The following is a 14,822-nucleotide window of genomic DNA, read 5'->3' as shown; positions in this document are numbered from 1 at the left end:
CAGGACAATAAATAAAGAACAACACTCAAAAAAACAGAGGAATTCCAGACAAACAATCAGAGCCAGCTAACACCTCCCAACAAAAGATCTCCCAGGCAGGAAGTAGCCAGACTTTGAAGCTGAAAGGCCATTCAATGCTAATCAAGGGGGCCAATTTGCAACATTCACACACCTCAGGCAGACAAGAGGTTTTTTTTTTCCTCCCACCCTAGACATTCCACAGATATATAAACCTCACTTACATAGCTTTCAACAAACCTCACAATCTTTGAGAATGCCTGCCATAAATGTGGGCCAAACATCAGGAGAGAATACTTCTGGAACATGGCTGTACAGCCTGGAAAACTCACAGCTACCCAGTGATTCCAGCCATGAAAGCCTTCGACAATACAAAAAGATCCATTGTTTTCAGGCACTCCACTGGATGCCTCTTAAGCTACCTTCATATCCTAAAAGACCTTGGGAAAATTATCACAATTTTTCTCAGATGATCCAGCTAAGCAAAAGTAGGAGTAAGGGGGAAAGGCTGGATTTAAACTGATCTTTAGGGACATCTACACGAACACTATAATGCAGCTTGGAACTGGTTTGAGTGGAACTGGTTTCGCTGCACGGGTGATCAGATTGACAGGTCTGGAACTGGTTTGAGGCCAGATGGGTGATTATTACATTGATCACAGAACCTGGCTTGAAATTGCAGTGCTAGGGCTTTTTCCCCATTTCCAGGAGATGTGCACCTGCGCTTTAGAGGTATCCAGGGTGGAAAAAAAGGAAACGACAGGTAGGAGCAGAGGTAATCCATTACCCCAATTCAAAGGGCCAGTTACCCCCTGGTGCCCAGCCATGCCTTTAGGGCACTTTTTGGCAGCCCCTGTTCTGGAATATATAATACACTTCAAAAGGGGTAGATGTCTACTCTGTGTTTTGTGAAGCCGATTTCACCCCGGATCTGGGATATACTGGGGTTTTGGCCAATATAGTTTTGAGTTGTTTCAAAGCAGCATTATACGAGGGTTGAATGAAAAGTAATGCCTCCACCTTCGTAACTTCTCAACAGATGGAGTACTAGTATGCGGCAGGTACTGGCCTGTTCAGTAGACTCTCCTCTACAGTTCCATATGCCGGGAAGCCTTAGCATTGAATGGTTGTGTTGTTAAAGTGCGAAGTATGGAACCCTGCGCAGACGGTCGGTCAATGCGACTTAAGCAACGTGTAGTCATCGAATTCTTGAGAGCAGAAGGTGTCACCCCAAAGGAGATTCATCAGAGAGTGCATGCTGTTTATGGTGATTGTGTTGATGCGAGTACTGTGCATCGTTGGGTGAGTATGTTTAAAGTTGTTGAGGTGGGAACATCTGACATGCATGACAAACAAAGAGTTGGATGTCCTGTGAAGTCAGCAACCACCGAGTTTCACAAGCAAAAGGTTGACAGATTGATTCAGGACGATCGTCATATCACTCAGAGAGAAATTTCAAGCATAATCGGCATTTCACAAGAACGTGTGGGTCACATTATTGCTTTGCTTGGCTATCGGAAGATCTGTGCACGATGGGTACTGTGAGATGTTGGTTGCGGAAACAGAGTGTTGACTTCTTCCGTGACGGCTTCAGAAAACTTGTTCATCGTTGGCAGAAATGTATCCAATTGTCTGGTGATTATGTGGAAAAGTGAATAGTGGTAGTTAAAAAGGTTAACTCCCTGACATAGCCTCAGTGTTCACCCCAGTCCAAGGCTCTTCCCATGACCTTGTAGCACCTTAACTTCCTTCTTGTTTACAAGTTCCACTCAGTGCACTTTGCCCAGCTCATTTTATGTTTTTATTGCTGTGTTTCTCAAGTGTTTTATAATGATTGTGATTTTTAATGCCTTTTAAATTTATTTGTGTGTTTTTGTATTTGATATTATTGTATGTTGGTTTTATATCTGTAAGCCGCCCCGAGTCCTTCTGGGGAGATGGTGGCAGGGTACAAAAATATAATAATAATAATAATTATTATTATTATTATTATTATTATTATTATTATTATTATTATTAAAAAGCACATTCTAAGGATTATTTCTGCGTTTGATTTATTAAAATATTCCCATCCAAACCCAAGTAAAGAAAGTGGAGACATTACTTTTCATTTAACCCTCATCGTGTCAGTGTAGTTGGGGCTTCTATGATCCCCAACTGAACATCTGATTGCTATTTTTTAAAAGTAAAGAGTGTGGTAAAGTAACTCTGGACATCTCCATATCTCAGTTTAAGCCTTCATTCCACACAATATGCTCACTCTGTCCAGGAAATAACTGAGCAGTGGCTGTCAGTTGGACCAGGTAGAGCACTGGCCACTGGTGTTGGAGATTTGTAAGTAGAGGAAGTTGATCTGCAATAGATTTTAATCTGAACTTTAAGGAGCTATCCAGACTCTTAAGCCCTATTGTCCAAATAATTACAACAGTCAACATTCCCCCCTTAAAGGTATGAGGGACATTCACCACTTTACTGTCAGGGAAGTTGTGAGCCGGTCATTCCATTGACTCCACTGCTATAGTTTGTTCAATGTGCTAAACAAAACACACAAAAATAAAATTAGCATTTCATGTGACGGATGCCTTTCTGCGTAAAGAGGGCTAGACATGATTTACAACTGTCTCACGTAGCTTTGATAAATGATAAATAATTATCTGGCACAGCTGGAATATTTCATTCTTAATTATCACTATTATATATTATTAATAAAGGTGTTTACTTCTTTTTTTATGCCAAGCCATTTGTCAGGGGACAGCAGGGAAAGGCAGAATAATGCACGAATACAGAAACGCAAACAGTCTAAAAGATCCGCAATGGCTGTAATCATCCCAAAACTTGGAACAAAACAATGTCTTCATGGTGCAGACTGAGAAATCACACATGTATGAGACATTGTCAGTCTTACAGAAACTCATTTAGCTTTCTCTCGAATTCCTTGGATATCCTTGGCGTGTAACTTGAATTATTTCTTTACTGATAAATTATATTTCTGGGGAAAATACAGTTCTGGAAAGCCAAATTTATGAAAAAGATATGATCTTTTTATACTAGGATTGTACTTTTGAAGAGCTAAGTGCAGTTGGTTCTGAAAACATAGTTTTGCTAGGCTATTTTCTGGCAATCCTGGCATTCCTTTCAGTCTTACCCAGAAATTAAAGATAAATAGACAGATCTTCATGAGCCAGGGCTGAGATTCAGTTTTCAGCTTCAATCTTCCTGCCCCCGGCCCCCAATTTCAATGGTCTCATCATACGGTTTTAAGGTAAAGATTTCAAGAGTGCTTCACCATTGCCTTCTATGCAATACTAGGTCCTCTAGAGATAGCAAATAGCCAGCTTATTTCACAGGTTCTACTGCGTTTTAGGAATTTTATAATTTTTACAATTCTTACAATTTTATCAGTTGTTGTTTTTATATTTATGTCAATGTGTATATGACAAAGTGTGTTAAAGCACTGAGCTGCTGAACTTGCAGACCGAAAGGTCCCAGGTTCAAATCCCGGGAGCGGAGTGAGCGCCCGCTGTTAGCTCCAGCTTCTGCCAACCTAGTAGTTCGAAAACATGCCAATGTGAGTAGATCAATAGGTACCGCTCCGGCGGGAAGGTAACGGCGCTCCATGCAGTCATGCCGGCCACATGACCTTGGAGGTGTCTATGGACAATGCCAGCTCTTCGGCTTAGAAATGGAGATGAGCACCAACCACCAGAGTCAGACATGACTGGACTTAATGTCAGGGGAAACCTTTACCTTTACCTATATGCTTATGTACTGTTGTTTATATGCAGCACTTAGAGTTCTTCTGTGAGCTGCTCCGAGTCCCTTCGGGGAGATGGTGGCGGGGTATAAACCACCATCTCTCAATTTATTTTATTTATTTATTTACAGTATTTATTTACAGTACTTATATTCCGCCCTTCTCACCCCGAAGGAGACTCAAAGTGGATTACAATGCACATATACATGGCAAACATTCACTGCCATTAGATATATAACATATAGATAGACACAGAGCCAATTTAACATTTTCCAGCTTCCAGCTTCATGATGGTATGCTCAATTCCTGCCACAGGGGGAGCTACCGCTTCAACGCCCACTTGTGACACCGAGTCCTTGATGGTTGTACTTCCTCATTCCTTTCTGCACATTGCTGGAAGTTTTATGGTGTCGTAAATTAGTTAAATTAGCCTCCCCGCATAAAGCGGTACCTAGATTTTTCTACTCAACAGATGCAACTGTTTTTCAAGCTGCTCAGGTGGGCAGCGAGCTATGCTATTAAAGGTCGGGAGCTCAATCCGACTCAGGCTTCGATCACATGACCTCTTGATCAGTAGTAATTTATTACAGCTGGGTACTAACCAGCTGCGCCACAGCCCGACACAGTCCTTGCTTTCACATTTCTGCTTCTCTTTTCTCGCCTTATATCAGTGGTTCTCAACCTGTGGGTCCCCAGGTGTTTTGGCCTACAACTTCCAGAAATCCCAACCAGTTTTCCAGCTGTTAGGATTTCTGGGAGTTGAAGTCCAAAACATCTGGGGACCCACAGGTTGAGAACCACTGCCTTATTTTGTGCCCTTAGAATATCCCCTCTTTTGGTGTCTTGGGCACTGCTGCTTTCGTGAATTGCTTTCCTGTCTCTTATACTCCATTACTTATGTCACCTTGTACCTTTGCTGTATACTCCTCCTTTAACAATAGTTAATAATATTGTTTTAATATTCTTGTTTTATTTGTATTACTGTTTTTATCTTTTTATACTGTGAATTGTGTTTATGTTGTTCTTTATTTTGTTCAATTATGTCGCAAGGCTCTGCCCCATGTAAGCCTCCCCGAGTCCCTGTGGGGAGATGGTGGCAGGATATAAATAAAATATTATTATTATTATTATTATTATTATTATTATTATTATTATTATTATGACACAGCAAACAAGATAGATATGCTGGATTTTGTATCACAAAATCACAAGTCGAACACTTCCCAAGTGTCTAGGACTGTGTGATGTATTTTCGGATGATGCGTGCAGATCCCAGTAGGGTGGCCTTTTGCAGTTGGCTGATCGTGATTTTGTCAATGTCTATTGTTTCCAAATGCCAGCTGAGATCTTTTGGCACGGCACCCAATGCGCCGATCACCACCGGGACCACCTGCACTGATTTCTGCCATAGTCTTTGAAGTTCAATCTTGAGGTCCTGATAGCGACTGAGTTTTTCCTGTTGTTTTTCGTCAATGCGACTGTCACCTGGGATGGCAACATCAATGATCCAAACCTTTTTCTTTTCCACAACTGTGATGTCTGGTGTGTTGTGTTCCAGAACTTTGTCAGTCTGGATTCGGAAGTCCCACAGTATCTTTGCATGTTCATTTTCCAATACTTTTGCAGGTTTGTGATCCCACCAGTTCTTTGCTGCTGGAAGGTGGTATTTGAGGCATAAGTTCCAATGAATCATTTGGGCCACATAGTTGTGCCTCTGTTTGTAGTCTGCAAATAATAATAATAATAATAATAATAATAATAATAATAATAATTATTATTATTATTATTATTATTATTATTATTATTATTATTATTCTGCTCTGACATAGTCTCCTACTCCTTCCTTTCACTTTAAGCCCTTGCTTCTTACACTTCACTTCTTATGTCACTGGTTCTCACTTTCTACATGCCTGAAATTCCTGAGTGGATGTGTTTCTTGCAGAAGAATTTCATGGAACAGTGTCTTCACATTTTGCCCCATATCTTAATTTCTACAAGGCTCAAAACCTAATTGGGAGCGAGGAGGGGCACACCACCCCCAAAGAACATAATAAGGGGTGCGATGTTGGCTCCTCCATCACTTCTCCCTTACTGAGGCACCAGAAAAAGAAAGGAGAGCTCAGTTACCAGGACTCTGAGATGAGCAGTAGACATGGATGAACCTTCAGACAGTTTTGTCACTTTCCATAAGCGGATTAGAAGGTGGTGTCATTTTATAGTTCTTTGCAAGTTTCCAAGTGTCTTGGGGCAGCTCTGCCAGGGACTCCCTCTTCAAATTTTCACATGAAATAATCTCACCACCACTAGGCCTGTTTCACTGTGGGTGAAAAATACACAGGCCTTTCCCACAGAGTTGAGGTAAGGTTTGTTAAATATAGCGGTTGCTGTGAAAAGGCTCCAATGTGAGAAGAACACAGCTGCTGGTGCTTTTGCGAGATCTCATAGCACACTAAATGTGATAAGACAAATATTCTTGTGGGGAGTTTTCCACCTCAAATGTGGCCATATGGTTCAGCCTTTAAACTAGTGAAAAACGAGAGAGAAATTGCTTTTCCTGAGACTTGTAAAAAGTATCTCCCATAATGCAGAAAAGTCAGGTATTGTTTTCCTTGCTGGGTACTGAAAACAATTCCTGCAATGTCAGGAATACAGCTTAATGGTGTCACATTAGAAAATGTTGACCATTTCCGCTACCTTGGCAGCTACCTCTCCACAAAAGTCAACATTGACACTGAAATACAACACCACCTGAGCTCTGCGAGTGCAGCATTTTTTCGTATGAACCAGAGAGTGTTTGAGGATCGGGACATCCGTAGAGATACCAAGGTGCTTGTTTACAAAGCCATTGTCCTCCCAACCCGGCTCTACGCCTGCAAAACGTGGACGGTCTACAGACATCACACTCAACTCCTCGAGCGTTTCCATCAGCTTTGCCTCAGAAAAATCCTGCAAATCTCTTGGGAAGACAGGCAGACAAATGTCAGTGTGCTGGAAGAAGCAAAAACCACCAGCATTGAAGCGATGCTCCTACGCCATCAACTCCGCTGGACTGGCCACGTTGTCCGAATGCCCAATAACCGTCTCCCAAAGCAGCTACGAACTCAAGAACAGGAAACGTAATGTTGGTGGGCAGGAAAAGAGATTTAAAGATGGGCTTAAAGCCAACCTTAAAAACTGTGGCATAGACACTGAGAATCATAGAATCATAGAATAGTAGAGTTGGAAGAGACCACATGGGCCATCCAGTCCAACCCCCTGCTAAGAAGCAGGAAATCGCATTCAAAGCACCCCCGACAGATGGCCATCCAGCCTCTGCTTAAAAGCCTCCAAAGAAGGAGCCTCCACCACGGCCCCGGGGAGAGAGTTCCACTGTCGAACAGCTCTCACAGTGAGGAAGTTCTTCCTGATGTTCAGGTGGAATCTCCTTTCCTGTAGTTTGAAGCCATTGTTCCGTGTCCTAGTCTGCAGGGCAGCAGAAAACAAGCTTGCTCCCTCCTCCCTATGACTTCCCTTCACGTATTTGTACATGGCTATCATGTCTCCTCTCAGCCTTCTCTTCTGCAGGCTAAACATGCCCAGCTCTTTAAGCCGCTCCTCATAGGGCTTGTTCTCCAGACCCTTAATCATTTTAGTCGCCCTCCTCTGGACGCTTTCCAACTTGTCAACATCTCCCTTCAACTGTGGTGCCCAAAATTGGACACAGTATTCCAGGTGTGGTCTGACCAGGGCAGAATAGAGGGGGAGCATAACTTCCCTGGATCTAGACGCTATTCCCCTATTGATGCAGGCCAGAATCCCATTGGCTTTTTTAGCAGCCGCATCACATTGTTGGCTCATGTTTAACTTGTTGTCCACGAGGACTCCAAGGTCTTTTTCGCACACACTGCTGTCAAGCCAGGCGTCCCCCATTCTGTATCTTTGATTTCCATTTTTTCTGCCGAAGTGAAGTATCTTGCATTTGTCCCTGTTGAACTTCATTTTGTTAGTTTTGGCCCATCTCTCTAGTCTGTCAAGATCGTTTTGAATTCTGCTCCTGTCTTCTGGAGTGTTAGCTATCCCTCCCAGTTTTGTGTCGTCTGCAAACTTGATGATCGTGCCTTCTAACCCTTCGTCTAAGTCGTTAATAACTGGGAAGCCCTGGCCCTTGAGCGCTCTAATTGGAGGTCAGCTGTGACCAGCAGTGCTGCAGAGTTCGAAGAGGCAAGAATGGAGGGCTTAAGGGAGAAACGTGCCAAGAGGAAGGCCCGTCAAGCCAACCCTGACCGGGACTGCCTTCCATCTGGAAACCGATGTCCTCACTGCGGGAGAACATGCAGATCAAGAACAGGTCTCTTCAGCCACCTAAGAACCCACCCCCAAGACACCAGAGATGGAAGACAATCGTCCTCAAACTACGAGGGATCGGCTAAGTAAGTAAGTACTGAAAACAATAGTCAGCCTAACAGTACTGCTCTTGTATATGGGATTACCTATAGGTTTTCTACTGTCTGAAGCTTGACACTCCTGCAGATGTTCTCTTTTAAAAGGTTGGAGAAACTCTGCATTTTCAGTCTTGGTGCTTTCTGCTTATTGCTTCAAAGTTTTTGCAGAATCTTTTTTTAGAATCCCTTTGAACACCCTGGTGGTGGCAGGAAAGGTTGAGGCCTTCTCTCCCTGCCCTGTTTCTGGAAATAAAAGGGATAACTTCATAAAAGAAAGTTTTACTACTAGCAATCCCTAAATACTGTACTTTAAAGAAAAAGCACTTCCCACCTCCAGCTCCATGCAGGGACATGAGAGAAGCCTCCCACAAGGATGGTAAAAACATCAAAACATCCGGGCGTCCCCTGGGCAACGTCCTTGCAGACGGCCAATTCTCTCACTCCAGAAGCGACTCAAGTTGCTCCTGACACGGGGGGAAAAAAAGCCTACTTGAGCTTTGAGATAATCAGGAGAGGCCCTTCTCTCAGTCCCACTGAAGGGACCATAAGCTAGAAAATAATAAGCTTTTGCATATACTGTATATACTCGAGTATAAGCCTAGTTTTTTAGCCCTTTTTTTAAGACTGAAAAAGCCCCCCTTGGCTTATTCTCGGGTGAGGGTCCTGGTTGGCTTATATTTGGGTCAGCTTATACACAAGAATATATGGTACTTTTATTATTTTTCTCTATTATTATTGGTATTATTACATTTATTATTTTTCTCTTTTATTGTTGCTACTATTACATTTATTTTACTCTATTTTTATTATTAATAAATACATTTATTATTTCACTCTGATGTTATTATTATTATTGCATTTATTATTTTACTCTGTTTATTATTACATGTATTATTTTCCTGTATTTATCATTATTATTATTTTAACATGTATTATTTTACTCTATTATTATTAAAAGTATACATAAGCACATTTACAGTGAAGAAGATGAGAATAATGATTTAATCAGAGTTTAACAGTCATATCTTAAATTACAGTTTGATGTAAAGATTCAAAAACATTTAAACTCCTGATGCCTCAATTAATGTAATTTTATTGGTATCTCGGCTTATACTGGAGTCAATGTTTTCCCAGTTTTTTATGGTAAAATTGGGTGCCTCGGCTTATATTCGGGTCGGCTTATACTGGAGTATATACGGTATATAAATATGTGTGTATATGTGTGTGTATATAGGTATATAACCATGTGGGTATATGTATGTGTATATAGGTATATGAATATATGTGTGTGAGTGTATGTTTGTGGGTGTACCATATATGTGTATGTGTCTACATATATGTAATTTTATTGGTATCTATTTTTATTTCTGAAATTTACCACCCTCGGCTTATACTGGAGTCAATGTTTTCCCAGTTTTTTTGTGGTAAAATTACGTGCCTCCGCTTATATTCAGGCCGGCTTATACTCGAGTATATACGGTATAGCTTTTTCATATAGACAATGTAAGCTCTTTGCATGAACCAAAGTGTACGTGTAGAACCTAAGTACATGTAACAAAAGAGGTGTGCCTCTCCCTTCCAGTGCCCTTCTCCAGAAGGAGGAAGAAAATAACACCAGAACACCAGGGTGGAAAAATTCCAGGAAGAGAAGCTAGCCTGGTATAAACAACTTAGGGCAGAAATTACCACCTGTGCCAAGCTAGGTATGGAGGTGAAGAAAACTATCAACAATTGGTCAAGTTTTGATAAGCCAAGGTATATAAGTTTTGTTAACTTCGCCACAACTTGGCAGCGGTCATTTGTATGTACAGACCTGTGTGTGTGTACGGCTGTTTGCCTTATCATAGCTATGATGAAAATAAACTTTGCTGTTGTAACTCTCACGAGACTGGGTCTCTGCCAGATTGCCTCCTGCACCAAAACCCCAAAAAGCAGATGTCTCTGAAGGAGATCCCTAACACCACCACTGTTGCAAGAACAGTTGGTGGGAACGAGAGAGAGAGAGGGCCTTTTCGGTGGTGGCCCCACGGCTCTGGAACTCCCTTCCTAGAGAGGTATGGTTGGCCCCCTCCTTAATGGCTTTTCAATCAAAAATTAAAATCTTCTTGTGGAGCCAGGCCTTACCAGATGAATGATAATAGGCACTGCCAGATAACAGCTGGTAATATTCACCTCTGAATGCTTTGTTGGTTCTGGCAACTGTGACACGACCTTATGAAAATGGAATGTTGTAGGAACTACATAACTTATTTTTACAAATAACCTCAGTGGCCTGAGGTTAGAGAAACTTATTGTTATTAATTTTTATATATGGGGTGTTCAAATTGGGCTATTTTCTAAATTGGTGTATGATGTTTTAGTTGTATTTCATGTATTGTTGTGTATGTAATTGTGTCTTTTATTTTATTTTTTTTACACCACTTTGAATCCCACTTATGGGAAAAAGCAGGATAGGCATGAATTAATAATAATAATAATAATAATAATAATAATAATAATAATAATAATAATAACAGGGTCAGTTATATTTCTGTGACCACTATATATGCTGCACCCAGGTATTATGAACTGGTAACATTCCTAGCAAAAAATAGTCCTCAAAGTTATGAGTTTCTGTGTATGAATATAAAAGCTTAATTATTCCAGGTACATACACACACAGTTTGAAATACACAGAAAGCAATGGAAATACAGAGAAATTGTACAGAGAAAATTCTCATCTCTCATCTCTGGTCAAATGGCTTTATGGGTTTTTAAATAATTACAAGACTTGCCGAATAAAATGTATGTAAGAAAGGTGATATGATATGCTTGTGGTCACATCACACCAGAGGGCCATTCACATTATGGAATTGTAGCACTATTACATGTTGAGCATCCATTATCTAAAATGCTTAGGACCAGAAGCATTTGGATTTTGGATTCCTTCAGATTTTGGAATACTTGTATTCCACACATAATGAGTATCTATGGAATACATATTGCATACATAATGAGATATCTTGGAGCTGAGACTCAAGTCTAAACACAAATGTCATGTTTCATATTACATTGTACATATGGTGGGCAGCAGTATTTCAAAGGGCCTTAAATTGGTAGAGCAGGAATCTGTTGGCAGATTAATGAAAGCTGTTCTGAAAACAAAAGAGTGCTTACTTCTGCATAAGTGATTGGAGCGTTGAACTCCTGAACTCCTCAGATCTCTACTCAGACATGGAAACCCATGGGATGACCATAGGCAAGTCATACCTTCTCAGCCTCAGAGGAAGGAAATGGCAAACCTGAACAAATCTTGCCAAGAATACTGCAACAGGCTAGGGTCCCTATAACTTGAAATAACTTGATGGCATACCATAAGAGGAAGTATACAGAGACTTATGCTGCACTTCAAAGCTTGTCTATACTGACCAAAAAAGCTGTGTTATACACTGCATTTTCCTGGTCTGCAGTGATTCCAGTTACACCCTTTCCATTACACATATTACAATGAGTTCTGGTAGAACTAGCCACAAATTTCCCCTAGCTTCATGGTAAGGGGAAATGTTTCACATTTCTAATTTTTTGCTCGCCTTGCCATGGCTGTGAAAATATATACTTCGGCTTTAAGACAGAGGGGACATTCAATTTTATTATCCCATACATCTGCATTCCCATAGGATCCCAGCAACCTATTCTGCAATCCACTCACTCCTTTCTCCAGCTCCATAGTAGTGCCTTGATGGCGCAATGGGTTAAACCCTTGTACCGGCAGGACTGCTGACCGGCAGTGAGAACGGGTGAGCTCCCTCTGTCAGCTCCAGCTTTTCATGTAGTGACATGAGAGAAGCCTCCCACAAGAATGGTAAAACATCAAATATCCGGACATCCCCTAGGCAACGTCCTTGCAGACAGCCAATTCTCCCACACCAGAAGTGACTTGCCGTTTCTCAAGTCACTCCTGACATAAAAAAAAGCAGTGCTGTCAAAGAGAAAGATATTTTCTAGGAAATTACGGGGTAAAAGACAAGGGTTTTTGCTCTTGTTTTACATCGGATTAAAGAAAGGCATCAAAAAGAACTGTCTTCTAAGCTAATGGTCGAGGACAATGTGTGTCTAAATTGCAGTGGCTATGAGATAAATTTTTTTCCATCAGAGCAGACAAGCCCTTAGTTTGCACTGAATGCAAAAGTCTATGTATCCAAGTTCTAGGACACTTTTGAAACAGCCTTTTCCTTTTATTTGCACAACTTAATGTTCAACCTTAGAGGAAGATAAAAAGCCTACAAAGTGTTGCTACAACATCAATTCACTTTCCCTCCTGTATCAAAACAATTATTCCAAAACATGCAGTGGTGCTCCTTTCTCTCCCAAAAAATGGTTAGTATCGAATTGCAGCTTTGTGTTTTGATCTTGCCTCTTCAGCTCTTCCTGTGTGCATTTCATTTTTTTACTACAGTAATTATTCCAAAAATTGATGGCATGATTTACGGGATATTTACAGCTGTTCTCATAGTACTACACTAAAACATTTTGATTTAGAACCAGTAATATGAACATCACCTTTTCCCCTGACTGTACTTTTTCTAATGTGATATGCTGTAAAATGAAAATAAAAAGGAAAGAAATTAGCATCTAATTTAGGTGAGGCATTGGGAGGCAGCGGGGGACATAGAAGACATTTTCCAGGAGTTTAGATTGCATTGTTTCTGGTGAAGAAAAGTTTCTCTCTCTCTATATATATATATATGGCTATGAGCAATAAACTATTTGCATTTAACTTTGGCAGCCATAACTTTTCCCAAGGCCTCTCCATCACCCATGACCACTTCCACCACTGCTCATGTTCCTATTATATTATCCAAATGTCACCCAACATTCATAACTATTGAGCATGCCCAGTCTCTTTGGTTGCTCATCTGCTTATACTATGGGATTTTCTTAAGCATATGGGTACATCTTTTGTTTGAGTATTCAGATTTTTGTGCCATTTCTCTTTGCATCCATAACCTGAATTCACAGCTAGGGAATTTGGTAGAAACAATGGCAGGTATACTAAACCAGCTACTTAGCTATGTAACTACTTTAGCTAAGTAATTTTTCTAGCACGATCCCTAATTTTGACGTATAGGGCAATAGCTGCTGATAATGGCAGGAGTCTTTTCTCCTGTGGACTGGGATGCTGCAATCTGACCTTGCAGTGATCTCCAGCTACAAGCATATTGAGATGTTGTGGATTTATCCATCCACTGTGTCTGTAACCACAAGTTAACAGAGACATGTTGCTTGCAGTAGCTGATGCCTGGTAAGTCAGGATTTCGGAACATTTAGCATTCCTATGCTTCTCTATGTTACATAGAATCATAGAATAGTAGAGTTGGAAGAGATCTCATGGGCCATCCAGTCCAACCTCCTGCCAAGTAGCAGGAAATCACATTCAAAGCACCCCCGACAGATGGCCATCCAGCCTCTGCTTAAAAGCCTCCAAAGAAGGAGCCTCCACCATAGTCTGGGGCCGAGAGTTCCACTGCTGAACAGCTCTCACAGTCAGGAAGTTCTTCTTAATGTTCAGGTGGAATCTCCTTTCCTGTAGTTTGAAGCCATTGTCCCGCATCCTAGTCTGCAGGGCAGCAGAAAGCAAGCTTGCTCCCTCCTCCCTATGACTTCCCTTCACATATTTGTACACGGCTATCATGTCTCCTCTCAGCCTTCTCTTCTGCAGGCTAAACATGCCCAGTTCTTTAAGCCGCTCCTCATAGGGCTTGTTCTCCAGACCTTTGATCATTTTAGTTGCTCTCCTCTGGATGCTTTCCAGCTTGTCAACATCTCCCTTCAATTGAGGTGCCCAGAATTGGACACAGTATTCCAGGTGTGGTCTAACGGATTGATGATGATGATAAATGGAAGCTCTTATGTGTGCCCACAATACAGTCACCCGCAGAACTATAACATGCCACTCAGGTTTGCAGAACAAACATGCAGGAACTTTGCTGATTCCAAAAGATCAAAAACAGTAGTATTTACAATGGTCCCTCTGCTTCAGAGAACAATACAGACCTGGTTCTTCTCCCTCTTTTCCTCAGCAGCAAAACAGGCCTCAAAATAGCAGGCAGCGGCGGCCCTAGGTAATTTTGCTTTGCAAGTGAACCTAGTGGCCGCAGCCCCCCAAAATTGCACCCCCTCAGGCCCCGCACATACCTCCGGCGGTGGCAACGGCGGCGGCAACGGCGGTGGCAGGAAGGACCATCACCTCCCTCCCAGGCGAAGGCCTTCCGCGTTCGCCGAGGAGGGAGGTGATGGCCCCTGCCCTTGGCGAACGGGGAAGGCCTACTGAGTCCTAGGTATTCTCCCGAGACCTCACGAGAATTCCTAGGCCTCAGTAGGCCTTCCCCGTTAGCCAAGGGCGGAGGTGGCGACTATCGCCTCCCTCCTCAGCGAAGGCCTTATCTGAGGCCTAGCTCTTCGCCGAGGAGAGAGGCGATGGTCCCCGCCGCCGCCTTCCTCCTCGGTAAATTTACACGGGGGCACTGTCGAGGCCTCGTCAGCGCCCGCCCCCCCCCCCCTTGACGTGAGCCCGATGCGGCCGCTTCAATGGCCTCCACGTTGCACCGGGCCTGCTAGAAGGGCCTCTCTGAGTAGACTGCTCTCTGCCC

This window comes from Anolis carolinensis, chromosome 4 (assembly GCF_035594765.1).
Source record: "Anolis carolinensis isolate JA03-04 chromosome 4, rAnoCar3.1.pri, whole genome shotgun sequence".
In the NCBI taxonomy this organism is placed as follows: Eukaryota; Metazoa; Chordata; class Lepidosauria; order Squamata; family Dactyloidae; genus Anolis; species Anolis carolinensis.
The sequence above is the reverse complement of the archived record's forward strand: the minus strand, read 5'-3'. Positions refer to the sequence as shown.